Raw genomic sequence first — 13,013 nt, forward strand, 5'->3', positions numbered from 1 at the left:
GAGAGGATGAAATTAATGATACGTAATTGCCCTACGCATGGTTTGAATTTGTGGATGATTATACAAAAATTTTATGCCGGATTAAATTTTGCTTCTAGAAATCTTTTAGATTCGGCCGCGGGTGGCACTTTTATGGAAATCAATTTAGGAGAATCTACTAAACTCCTAGATAATATTATGGTTAATTATTCTCAATGGCACACTGAAAGATCTACTAATGAGAAAGTGCATGCGATAGAAGAAATTAATGTTTTGAGTGGAAAGATGGATGAACTTATGAAATTATTTGCTAATAAAAGTGTTTCTTCTGATCGTAATGATATGCCTTTGTCTACTTTGATCGAGAATAATAATGAATCTATGGATGTGAATTTTGTTGGTAGGAATAATTTTGGTAACAATGCGTATAGAGGAAACTTTAATCCTAGGCCTTATCCTAGCAATTCCTCTAATAATTATGGTAATTCCTACAACAATTCTTATGGAAATTATAATAAGATGCCCTCTGATTTTGAATCTAATATTAAAGAATTTATTACTTCGCAAAAGAATTTCAATGCTTTGATTGAAGAAAAATTGCTTAAGATTGATGAGTTGGCTAGGAAGGTTGATAGAATTTCTCTTGGTGTTGATTCTTTGAAACTTAGATCTATTCCACCTAAGCATGATATCAATGAGTCTCTCAAAGCCATGAGAATTTCCATTGATGAGTGCAAAGAAAGAACTGCTAGGATGCATGCTAAGAAAGATTGCTTTATAAACGCGTGTTCTTCTAGTTTCCATGAAAATAAAGATGAAGATCTAAAAGTTATTGATGTGTACCCTATTAAATCTTTGTTTTGCAATATGAATCTTGATAATGATGGTACTGAATATGATCCAGCTTTACCTAGAAGGCGTTCCAAAAATTCGGAGTTTTAGATCTTGATGCTAAATTTGATAAAAGTGGGATTGAGAGATCAAAACTCTAGATGTTAATAAACCTACTATTTTGGATTTCAAGGAATTTAATTATGATAGCTTCTCTTTGATAGATTGTATTTTCTTGTTGCAATTCGTGCTAAATTCTCCTCATGCTTATGGTCAAAATAAAGCTTTTACCAGACATATCGTTGATGCTTCGATGCAATCTTATGAAGAAAAACTTGAGTTGGAAGTTTCTATCCCTAGAAAACTTTATGATGAGTGGGAACCAACTATTAAAATTAAAATTAAAGATCATGAATGCTATGCTTTGTGTGATTTGGGTGCTAGTGTTTCCCCGATTCCAAAGACTTTGTGTGATTTGTTATGTTTCCGTGGTTTTGATGATTTCTCTTTAAACTTACACCTTGCGGATTCCACTATTAAGAAACCTATGGGAAGAATTAATGATGTTCTTATTGTTGCAAATAGGAACTATGTGCCCGTAGATTTTATTGTTCTTGACATAGATAGCAATCCTTCATGTCCTATTATTCTTGGTAGACCTTTCCTTAGAACGATTGGTGCAATTATTGATATGAAGGAAGGAAATATTAGATTCCAATTTCCATTAAGGAAAGGCATCGAACAGTTCCCTAGAAAGAAAATTAAATTACCTTATGAATCTATTATGAGAGCCACTTATGGATTGCCTACCAACGATGGCAATACCTAGATCTATCCTTGTTTTTATGCCTAGCTAGGGGCGTTAAACGATAGCGCTTGTTGGGAGGCAACCCAATTTTATTTTTATTCCTTGATTTTTTCTCCTGTTTAGTAATATATAATTTATCTAGCCTCTGTTTTGGTTGTATTTTTTGTGTTTAATTAGTGTTTGTGCCAAGTGGAACCGTTGGGAACACTTGGGGAAAGTCTTGTTAATCTTGCTGTAAAAAACAGAAACTTTAGCGCTCACGAGAACTGCTGCCATTTTTATTTGGAAAGTGATATTTAGTTAATTATTTTTGAAGATGATTAATAGATAAATTACTCACGTCCAGAAATTTATTTTAGAATTTTTGGGGTTCCAGATCTTGCGCTAGATAAAGATTACTACAGACTGTTCTGTTTTTGACAGATTCTGTTTTTCATGTGTTGTTTGCTTATTTTGATGAATCTATGGCTAGTAAAATAGTTTATAAACCATATATAAGTTGGAATACAGTAGGTTTAACACCAATATAAATTAATAATGAGTTCATTACATTACCTTGAAGTGGTCTTTTGTTTTCTTTCGCTAACGGAGCTCGCGAGATTTTCTACTTTAAGTTTTGTGTTGTGAAGTTTTCAAGTTTTGGGTAAGGATTTGATGGATTATGGAACAAGGAGTGGCAAGAGACTAAGCTTGGGGATTCCCATGGCACCCCCAAGATAATATAAGGACACCAAAAAGCCAAAGGTTGGGGATGCCCTGGAAGGCATCCCCTCTTTCGTCTACTTCCATCGGTAACTTTACTTGGAGCTATATTTTTATTCACCACATGATATGTGTTTTGCTTGGAGTGTCTTGTATGATTTGAGTATTTTATTTTAGTTTACCACAATCATCTTTTCCGTACACGCCTTTTGATAGAGACACACATGATTCGGAAATTATTAGAATACTCTATGTGCTTCACTTATATCTTTTGAGTTATATAGTTTTGCTCTAGTACTTCACTTATATCTTTTAGAGCACGGTGGTGGATTTGTTTTATAGAAACTATTGATCTCTCATGCTTCACTTAGATTATTTTGAGAGTCTTAAATAGCATGGTAATTTTCTTAAATAATCCTAATATGCTAGGTATTCAAGATTAGTAAAAACTTTCTTATGAGTGTTTTGAATACTAAGAGAAGTTGGATGATTGATGATTGTTTTGAGATATGTAGGTAGTGATATTAAAGTTTTGCTAGTTGAGTAGTTGTGAATTTGATAAATACTTGTGTTGAAGTTTGAAAGTCCCATATCATGCACATATGGTAAATGTTATGTAACAAATTTGAAACATGAGGTGTTCTTTGATTGTCCTCCTTATGAGTGGCGGTCGGGGACAAGCGATGGTCTTTTCCTACCAATCTATCCCCCTAGGAGCATGCGCGTAGTGCTTGGTTTTTGATGACTTGTAGATTTTTGCAATAAGTATGTGAGTTATTTATGACTAATGTTGAGTCCATGGATTATACGCACTCTCACCTTTCCATCATTGCTAGCCTCTTCGGTACCGTGCATTGCCCTTTCTCACATTGAGAGTTGGTGCAAACTTCACTGGTGCATCCAAACCCCGTGATATGATACGCTCTGTCACACATAAACCTCCTTATATCTTCCTCAAAACAGCCACCATACCTACCTATTATGGCATTTCCATAGCCATTCCGAGATATATTGCCATGCAACTTTCCACCATCCCGTTTATCATGACACGTTCATCATTGTCATATTGTTTAGCATGATCATGTAGTTGAGAATAGTATTTGTGGCAAAGCCACCGTTCATAATTCTTTCATACATGTCACTCTTGGTTCATTGCATATCCCGGTACACCGTCGGAGGCATTCATATAGAGTCATGCCTTGTTCTAGTATCGAGTTGTAATCATTGAGTTGTAAATAAATTGAAGTGTGATGATCATCATTTAATAGAGCATTGTCCCAATAAAAAAAGGCCAACTAAAAAAAGAAGGCCAAAAAAAGAGAGAAAAAAGAAGAAGAAAAGAGAAATGAAAAGGGGCAATGCTACTATCTTTTTTTCCACACTTGTGCTTCAAAGTAGCACCATGATCTTCATGATAGAGAGTCTCTTGTTTTGTCACTTTCATATACTAGTGGGAATTTTTTATTATAGAACTTGGCCTGTATATTCCAACAATGGGCCTCCTGAAGTGCCCTAGGTCTTCGTGAGCAAGCAAGTTGGATGCACACCCACTAGTTTCTTTTGTTGAGATTTCATACATTTATAGCTCTAGTGCATCTGTTGCATGGAAATCCCTACTCCTTGCATTAACATCAATCGATGGGCATCTCCATAGCCCATTGATTAGCCTCGTTGATGTAAGACTTTCTCCTTTTTTGTCTTCTCCACATAACCCCCATCATTACACTCAATTCCACCCATAGTTCTATATCCATGGCTCACTCTCATGTATTGTGTGAAGGTTTATAAAGTTTGAGATTACTAAAGTATGAAACAATTGCTTGGCTTGTCATCGGGGTTGTGCATGATGAGAGCATTCTTGTGTGACAAAAATGGAGCATGACTAAACTATATGATTTTTTAGGGATGAACTTTCTTTGGCCATGTTATTTTGAGAAGACATAATTGCTTAGTTAGTATGCTTGAAGTATTATTATTTCTATGTCAATATTAAACTTTTATCTTGAATCTTTCGGATCTGAATATTCATGCCACAATTAAGAAGAATTACATTGAAATTATGCCTAGTAGCATTCCACATCAAAAATTCTGTTTTTATCATTTACCTACTCGGGGACGAGGAGGAATTAAGCTTGGGGATGCTTGATACGTCTCCAACGTATCTATAATTTTTGATTGCTCCATGCTATATTATCTTCTGTTTTGGACCTTATTGGGCTTTATTATTCACTTTTATATTATTTTTGGGACTAACCTATTAATCGGAGGCCCAGCCCAGAATTGTTGTTTTTTTGCCTATTTCAGAGTTTCACAGAAAAAGAATATCAAACGGATTCCAAACGGAATGAAACCTTCGGGAACGTGATTTTCGGAACGAACATCATCCAGGAGTCTTGGACCCTACGTCAAGCAACCAACAGGGAAGCCACGAGGTAGGGGGCGCGCCTACCCCCCCCCCCCAAGGCTCCCCCCCCCCCCCCGTGGGCCCCCCGTTGCCCCCCCGACGTACTCCTTCCTCCTATATATACCTACGTACCCCCAAACGATCAGATATGGAGCCAAAACCCTAATTCCACCGTCGTAACTTTCTGTCTCCACAATATCCCATCTTGGAGCCTGTTCTGGAGCTCCGCCGCAGGGGGCATCGATCACGGTGGGCTTCTACATCGACACCATAGCCCTTCCACTGAAGTGTGTGTAGTTTACCTCAGACCTTCGGGTCCATAGTTATTAGCTACATGGCTTCTTCTCTCTTTTTGGATCTCAATACAATGTTCTCCCCCTCTCTTGTGGAGATCTATTCGATGTAATCTTCTTTTGCGGTGTGTTTGTTGAGACCGAAGAATTGTGGGTTTATGATCAAGTTTATCTATGAACAATGTTTGAATCTTCTCTGAATTCTTTTATGTATGATTGGTTATCTTTGCAAGTCTCTTCGAATTATCAGTTTGGTTTGGCCTACTAGATTGATCTTTCTTGCAATGGGAGAAGTGCTTAGCTTTGGGTTCAATCTTGCGGTGTCCTTTTTGTAGGTGCATCTAGTGCCACCCCTAGTTGGTTTTGGAGTATTGACGACAAACCTGGTTGAGGGACTAATGTGTTTGTGAGAATTGCAGGATAACACAGGTAGAAGTCCCTCATTGATTCGGTTTTCCTACCGGAGATGACCCCTAAAAATGTATGAAGACATTGAAGTCAAAGGTGGTATGTGAAGACATTCACATTGAAGACTATGACAAGAGAAGACATCGCGTGAAGACTATGGAGCACGCGGACTTAGTTGTTTCGTCGTTCTTTTTCTTCTTTGTTGAGTCATAGGGACCACCGTACCGTTAAGTGGGTTCCAAGTGAACCAGTCAGAATGACTGAAGTGATGCTTAACCAAAATCCTATGTCTTCGAGCGAAGACAATGAGAGCAAATCTTATCCAGAGCTGGATAAGTCAGCTTTTCTTGTAGCTCAAGTAAAGTTGCCATGTGTGTTTGAAATCTGACCGTTGCAACACATGTCAGTTCCTTAGTGACCCAGGGTCATTTCGGACAAATCAGGTCGGGTTGCCTAGTGGCTATAAATAGCCCACCCCCTACACCATAAATTGGTTGGCTTCTCAGAGTTAGTGCACGGCTTTTGTCGTTTGAGAGCAACCCACCTCGAAGCCTTTGAGAGAGTAATCCTTGCAAGGACAAAGCCCTAAACACCCAGAGCCAAAGAGTGTTAGGCATCACTGAAGTCTTCCTGTCTGTGTGATCTGAAGACTTATTGCACTTGAGGACTGTGAATCCTCCAGCCGGTTAGGCGTCGCGTTCTGAGCATCCAAGAGTCATTGTGGATCGCCGGTGAACGAAGTCTGTGAAGGTTTGTAAGTCTACCTTGAAGACTTACCAGTGTAATTGGGAGAGGACTGGGTGTCCTTAGCTCAAGGGGAATAAGGTGAAGACGCGGTCTTCTGAGTTGAATCTCAGCCTCCCTAACCAGACGTACAGTTGTCACAGCAACTGGAACTGGTCCAACAAATCATTGTCTTCAACGAGCCACTGGTTCTATCCTTCCCATCTCTTTATTTGCAGATTGGTCCTTGTGAAGTCATTGCCTGTTTGCATTATCTATTTGTCTTCATTGTGTGACTGCTTGTTCTGATTGGCTTCATACTATCTTCCATCCTGATCTATACTGCCTACCTGCTATTAGTCTTTGTGCTTTCATTTCATTGAATACTTGACTATGGCTTGCTTAGTGTACTCTACCTTCCCCTGTATGATAATAGGTTTATTTCTATCGTTTGTCTTCGAAACTTCCATGTTTTCAAGACTTCCATAAAAATCGCCTATTCACCCCCACTAGTCGATCACTAGCACTTTCAATTGGTATCAGAGCAAAGTACTCCCTTGTTCTGTGTGATTCAGTTTAACCACCTGGAGTTTTAGCTATGTCGACTGCAGGGATAATCAAAGTCTCCACTACGTGCCCAGTCTTTGATGGAACTGAATATACCTACTGGAAGAATAAGATGCGCATGCATCTGGAAGCCATTGATGTCGACCTCTGGTATGTCATCTAGAATGGCGTCCCCAAGGCTGATGAAGGTGTCACCACTGCTGATGTCAAGAAGTTCGTTCAACTGGATTCCACTGCCAAGAACATCATCTGTGATCATCTGACCAAAGGACAGTATGGCCGTGTGAGTGCTCTGGAAACATCCAAGCTAGTCTGGGACTGGCTCTCCAAGGTCAACGAAGGCATCTCAACCCAGAGAGATCAAAGAATCAGTGTCCTTCACAACATCTTCAACCGCTTCAAGAGAAACGACAATGAGAATGTTCAGCTCACGTTTGATCGACTCACTGACATCAAAAATGAGCTTCAAGCTCTCGGCGCTACTGAGATCACCAAGCATGAAGTCGTCAAGACACTCCTGAGATCACTTGACAGCTCGTTTGACACCCTAGCCCTGATGATTCAAGAATGCCCTGACTTCAAGACACTCGATTCATCTGACATACTTGAAAGGCTCAACACACATGAGTTTCAGCTTTCTGAGAAAAGAGACATCTACGGTCCCAACTATGGGCGAACTCGTGCTTTGAAGGCAAAAGTTGTTTCCTCATCTGAAGAAGAATCTGATTGCAGTTCTGATGATCCTGAAGACATTGGAAAGGAGCTTGCTATGCTTGTGAAGAAGTTCCAGAAATTCACCAAGAAGAAAGGCTTCAGAAAGTCCTCACGATCCAGCTCAAGGAATGATGAAGCTTCTGCTCATGACTACAAGAAGAGAACATGCCACAAGTGCAAGAAACCTGGTCACTACATCTCTGAGTGTCCGCAGTGGGACAATGAGAACAACAAGAAGAAGAAGAGCAAGGAATATGATTCTGACGACAAGAAGAAGAAATACTCAAAGTCTTCTTCCAAGTCTTCATCACACAAGAAGAGCTCATCTGGCAAGGCTCGTGCGTTTGTTGGCAAGGAAATGGATTCAGAGGAGGAGTCTGCTTCTGAGGAGGCGGAGGTGGAGTCTGAGGAGGAGTCCGATTCTGGCATTGCAAGTCTGGCTATAGCCTACGTTGCCAAGTCCATCTTCAACACTGAAGACAATGGCTTCATCACCGACGCCGATGCTAATGACAAGGACAACTCTGCTCCCACCTACTGCTTCATGGCACGCGGTGCCAAGGTAAACTCACGCACTACTCACTATCAAACATCCAGTGAAGATGACTCTGATTGTGGTTCCAAACCCAGCTACAAAACACTTGCTAAAATTGCAACTGAACAATAGAAAGCTATGGAACATATTCAAAAACTGTTAGACAAAAGTGATGACCTGTTAGATGCTGAATGACTCGATCTCAGTCCTTAATTGAAGACATAAAAAATCTTCATGTTAAGTATGAGGAACTTGAAAGTCGTCATGAAACGCTCTCAACAACTCATGAAAAGCTTTCCTATGATTATCTTCAAATGAAACAAGATCTTGAGAAATTGAGAGCGGCTCATGAAGATCTTCAAAAGGAAAATGAGTCACTTTGCGCCAAATAGATCAGTCCCGCTCAGGAAGGATTTGAACCACCATGTCTTAAATGCATTGAGCATGACAATGCTACTTCTGTTGTTGGATGTTCTACTGCTGCTACTGTTGCAATATCTTCAACTGTTGATGTGGTAACTAACCCCTTTGCTGAGGATGCAACTTCTATTGCTGATCAAAATGCTAGGTTGAAGACATTACTTGAAACAGGGATGTACAAAAGTCTCAAAGGGAATCAGACACTATGTGATGTCCTCAAAAGGCAGATCCTGAACCGAAACCCTAGGAAAGAGGGTGTTGGGTTCGAAAGGAAAATGAATGCTGATGGCTCTTACTGGAAACCTGAGCAGTACCCCAAAACCACATGGGTTGCTGCAAAGGAACCTTCAGTGGATCCATCCACCCTATCTGGCTTCACTTGTGCTAATCCCATTATTACTGATGAATCCTTTGATGCAAACTATACACTATTTAAGAATCAGAATGGTGAAGTGTTTGCTAGGTATATTGGTACTAACTTCAGGAATAGGCCACCTATGAAGAAAGTCTGGGTGCCGAAAAAGTGTCTGGAAAATCTTCCTGTGTATGTCGTCATGACACCACAAGTGAAGAAGACAAACCCCAGACCACGGGCTTCATATGGTCCAAAGGCCTCATACAGACAGAGGACTCACCTGAGTCGCACTAACGCAAATGTTTTGCAGGGAAACCATACTCAGGCCTATGAATATGAGCGCGTTTCATCAAACCGCCATGTTCATAAGACCAAGAAATACTCTGCTTATTCTTATGAGTACTATTGTTCACCTGCAAGACTATTTGCTAGGGCTCCAAAGCCAAAGTTCTCAGATGCTGCACTTAGACTCATTGCTTCGAAGCCACCCTTGAAGATGTGGGTGGCTAAGAAAGCTTAACTCTCTTTTGCAGGGAAGGGTCTCCAGCCGAAAATAAAATGCGTCTGAAGCTATTGCTGGGGACCTTAAACATCTTGTAGGGCGCAATATCAAATGCCCAAATGGTCTTATTATGTACTTTGTTCCTGAGTCGCTTGCTACTTGCCCTATCAGTCCTAACCTTGATCTAAGCTTTCATAATCCACTTGCTCTTCAAATGTTTATGCTTCACAATTCTCTTCGTGAAGCCTACCCCCCTAAGTGCACTGTAGGGTATGACACCAGTTGCTTCAGAATGGATTATTGATAGTGGATGTACTAATCACATGACTGGCAAGCGAAGTCTTCTCATGGACTCAACCTTACGTCCATCTGACAAGAGTCACATCACATTTGCTGATACTGGTAAAAGCAAGGTATTGGGTCTAGGTAGAGTTGCAATCTTAAGGGATCAACACATGGATAAAGTGATGCTTGTTGAATCCCTTGGTTTCAACTTAATGTCTGTCTCAATGCTTTGCGATTTAAACATGATTGCGATGTTTGGAAGATATCGTTGCCTTGTTCTAATGGAATCTGAAAAGTCTCTAGTCTTTGAAGGGTATCGGAAAGATGATTTTTGTACATGGTAGATTTCTCAGTAGGACCAAAGCTTGCCGTATGTCTTCTTGCAAAAGCTTCAGAATGCCGGCTCTGGCATCGGACGCTAGGGCATGCTGGCATGAGGAACTTGCATACTCTTGCAAAGAAGAAGTACGTCATAGGCATCGAGGGCGTCAAGTTCAAGAAGGATCACTTATGCGGTTCCTGCGAAGCTGGACAGATGACGAGAGCCAAGCATCCCTCGAAGAGAATCATGACAACGACTCAACCCTTCGAACCACTGCACATGGACCTCTTCGGTCCCTCTCACTACTCAACTCTTACTACTACTGCTTGTCTCTATGGCTTCGTCATTGTTGATGATTATTCAAGATATACATGGGTGCATATAATCCTCTACAAGACTGAAGTGTAGGATGTCTTCAGACGCTTCGCCAATCGAGCCATGAACAACTATGGCATCAAGATCAAGCACATCAGGAGTGACAATGGCACTGAATTCAAGAACACTGGCCTCGACACTTATCTTGATACTTTGGGCATCACTCATGAGTTCTCAGCTCCGTACACGCCGCAGTAGAATGGCATCGTGGAACGCAAGAACAGAACACTCATTGAGATGGCCCGGACGATGCTCGATGAATACAAGACTCCAAGAAAGTTCTAGTCTGAAGCCATTGATACTGCATGCCATGTCATCAACCGTGTTTATCTTCACAAGCTTCTGAACAAAACATCCTATGAGCTCCTCACTAGTAAGAAGCCAAATGTTAGTTACTTCAGAGTATTTGGTGCCAAGTGCTGGATCAAGGATCCACATCACACTTCAAAATTTGCACCAAAAGCACATGAAGGTTTTATGCTTGGATACACAAAGGATTTGCACTCCTACAGAGTCTTCAACCTCTTTCACTATAAAGTGGTTGAAACTGTGGATGTGCGGTTCGATGAGACTAGCGGCTCGCAAAGAGAGCACCTGCCAAATGTGCTAGTTGAAGTTCCATCAAGCTTATGGGAACTGGAGAAATCATACCGTCTGAAGCACAGCCCGAAGTGGAACTCATCATCTCTGCACCTGATCAACCTGAAGACAATCCTTCTAACGATGACAATGATCAACAACAGCAAAATCTTCATCCTATTCATCCTCGTGTTGCAAATGAAGTACAAATTGAGAAAATAATTGATAGCATCAATGCACCTGGTCCACTCACTCGTTCAAGGGCAACACAACTAGCAAATTTATGTGGGCACTTCGCATTCGTCTCAATATCTGAACCCAAGAAAGTTGATGAAGCCTTCATGGAACCTGAATGGATTCAAGCTATGCAAGAAGAGCTTCAACAATTTGAGCTGAATAATGTATGGGAACTGGTCAAGCGTCCTGATCCTCGTAAGCACAATATCATAGGCGCTAAATTTATATATCGCAACAAGCAAGATGAGCATGGTCAAGTTGTCAGAAACAAGGCTCGTCTCGTTGCTCAAGGATACACCCAAGTTGAAGGAATTGACTTCGATGAAACATTTGCTCCTGTGGCTAGGCTTGAAGCTATACGCATACTGCTGGCCTATGCAAATCATCATAACATTCTTCTGTATCAAATGGATGTGAAGAGTGCCTTTCTCAATGGCAATATTGAAGAAGAAGTGTATGTTGCACAACCGCCTGGCTTTGAAGATCCAAAACATCCCGGCATGGTTTATAAGCTCAACAAGGCACTGTATGGCCTCAAACAAGCCCCTCGTGCTTGGTATGACACACTCAAGGACTTCCTGAAGAGCAAAGGCTTCAAACCTGGTTCCCTGGATCCCACGCTCTTCACGAAGACATATGATGGTGAACTGTTTGTGTGCCAAATATATGTGGATGACATTATCTTCGGCTGCACTAATAAGAAATACAGTGATGAGTTTGGATACATGATGCAAGAGCAATATCAGATGTCCATGATGGGTGAGCTGAAGTTCTTCCTTGGTCTTCAAATAGGACAGCAACGCAACAGCATCTTCATATCTAGAGAAATACCTCAAGGATTGCTTGAATAAATTTGAAATGCAAGACTGCAAAGGTTACACGACACCAATGCCTACCAAGAGTCATCTAGATTCTGACGCCAATGGTAAACAGTTTGATCAAAAGGTATACCGCTCCATGATTGGTTCTTTGCTTTATTTATGTGCATCTAGGCCATATATCATGCTTAGTGTTTGCATGTGTGCCCGATTTCAAGCGGCACCAAAGGAATCGCATCACTTAGCTGTGAAGCTAATTCTTTGATATTTGGCTCACACCCCAACACTAGGATTATGGTATCCAAAGGGCTCAGAGTTTGATCTAGTTGGATTCTCGGATGCTGATTATGCTAGTGACAAGGTGGATCGCAAGTCTACATCAGGCACATGTCACTTTCTGGGACGATCACTTGTATGTTGGTTTTCAAAGAAGCAAAACTGTGTATCTCTCTCCACTGCTGAATCTGAATACATTGCTACTCGATCTTGCTGCGCTCAGCTTCTATGGATGAAGCAAACACTCAAAGACTATGGCATTCATCTGAAGCAAGTGCCACTCTACTGCGACAATGAAAGCGCCATCGAGATCGCCAACAACCCAGTTCAGCACTCGAAGACAAAGCACATTCAGATTTGTCATCACTTTCTCAGAGATCATGTCATGAAGGAAGATATTGATATCATTCACGTCAGCACTGAAGAGCAACTGTCAGATATCTTCACAAAGCCCTTGGATGAGAAAAGGTTTTGCAAGTTGCGGTGTGAGCTAAATATCTTGGAATCCTCAAATGTCCTGTGATCATGCACACATCCTAACACTGATGCATGTTGATGACATAGATGTGCAAACACACGAAGTAATGTATATCTTCTACTAATGAAGACTTACCCTCTGAGTGTGAATACATTAACGCGGAATTTGACTTCGGAGCGCCACGATAATTGTGCGCCGTGTCTGGGTCTAATATTTCCTATACGGTGGGTAACGCCACCACCAAACTTTTGTTTGGAATACTTTCTGTTGGCGTTACATTTGCAAAGCCTTCACATTATTTTGTCTTCAATGTTAACATGGCCTCATGTTTATCTTCAATGTACTGATTTGGTTTCTGTCCTGTACAACATTCACTTATAGCAATGTCTTCTAGTTAAATCT

Source organism: Triticum urartu, chromosome 6, assembly GCF_003073215.2.
Source record: "Triticum urartu cultivar G1812 chromosome 6, Tu2.1, whole genome shotgun sequence".
In the NCBI taxonomy this organism is placed as follows: Eukaryota; Viridiplantae; Streptophyta; class Magnoliopsida; order Poales; family Poaceae; genus Triticum; species Triticum urartu.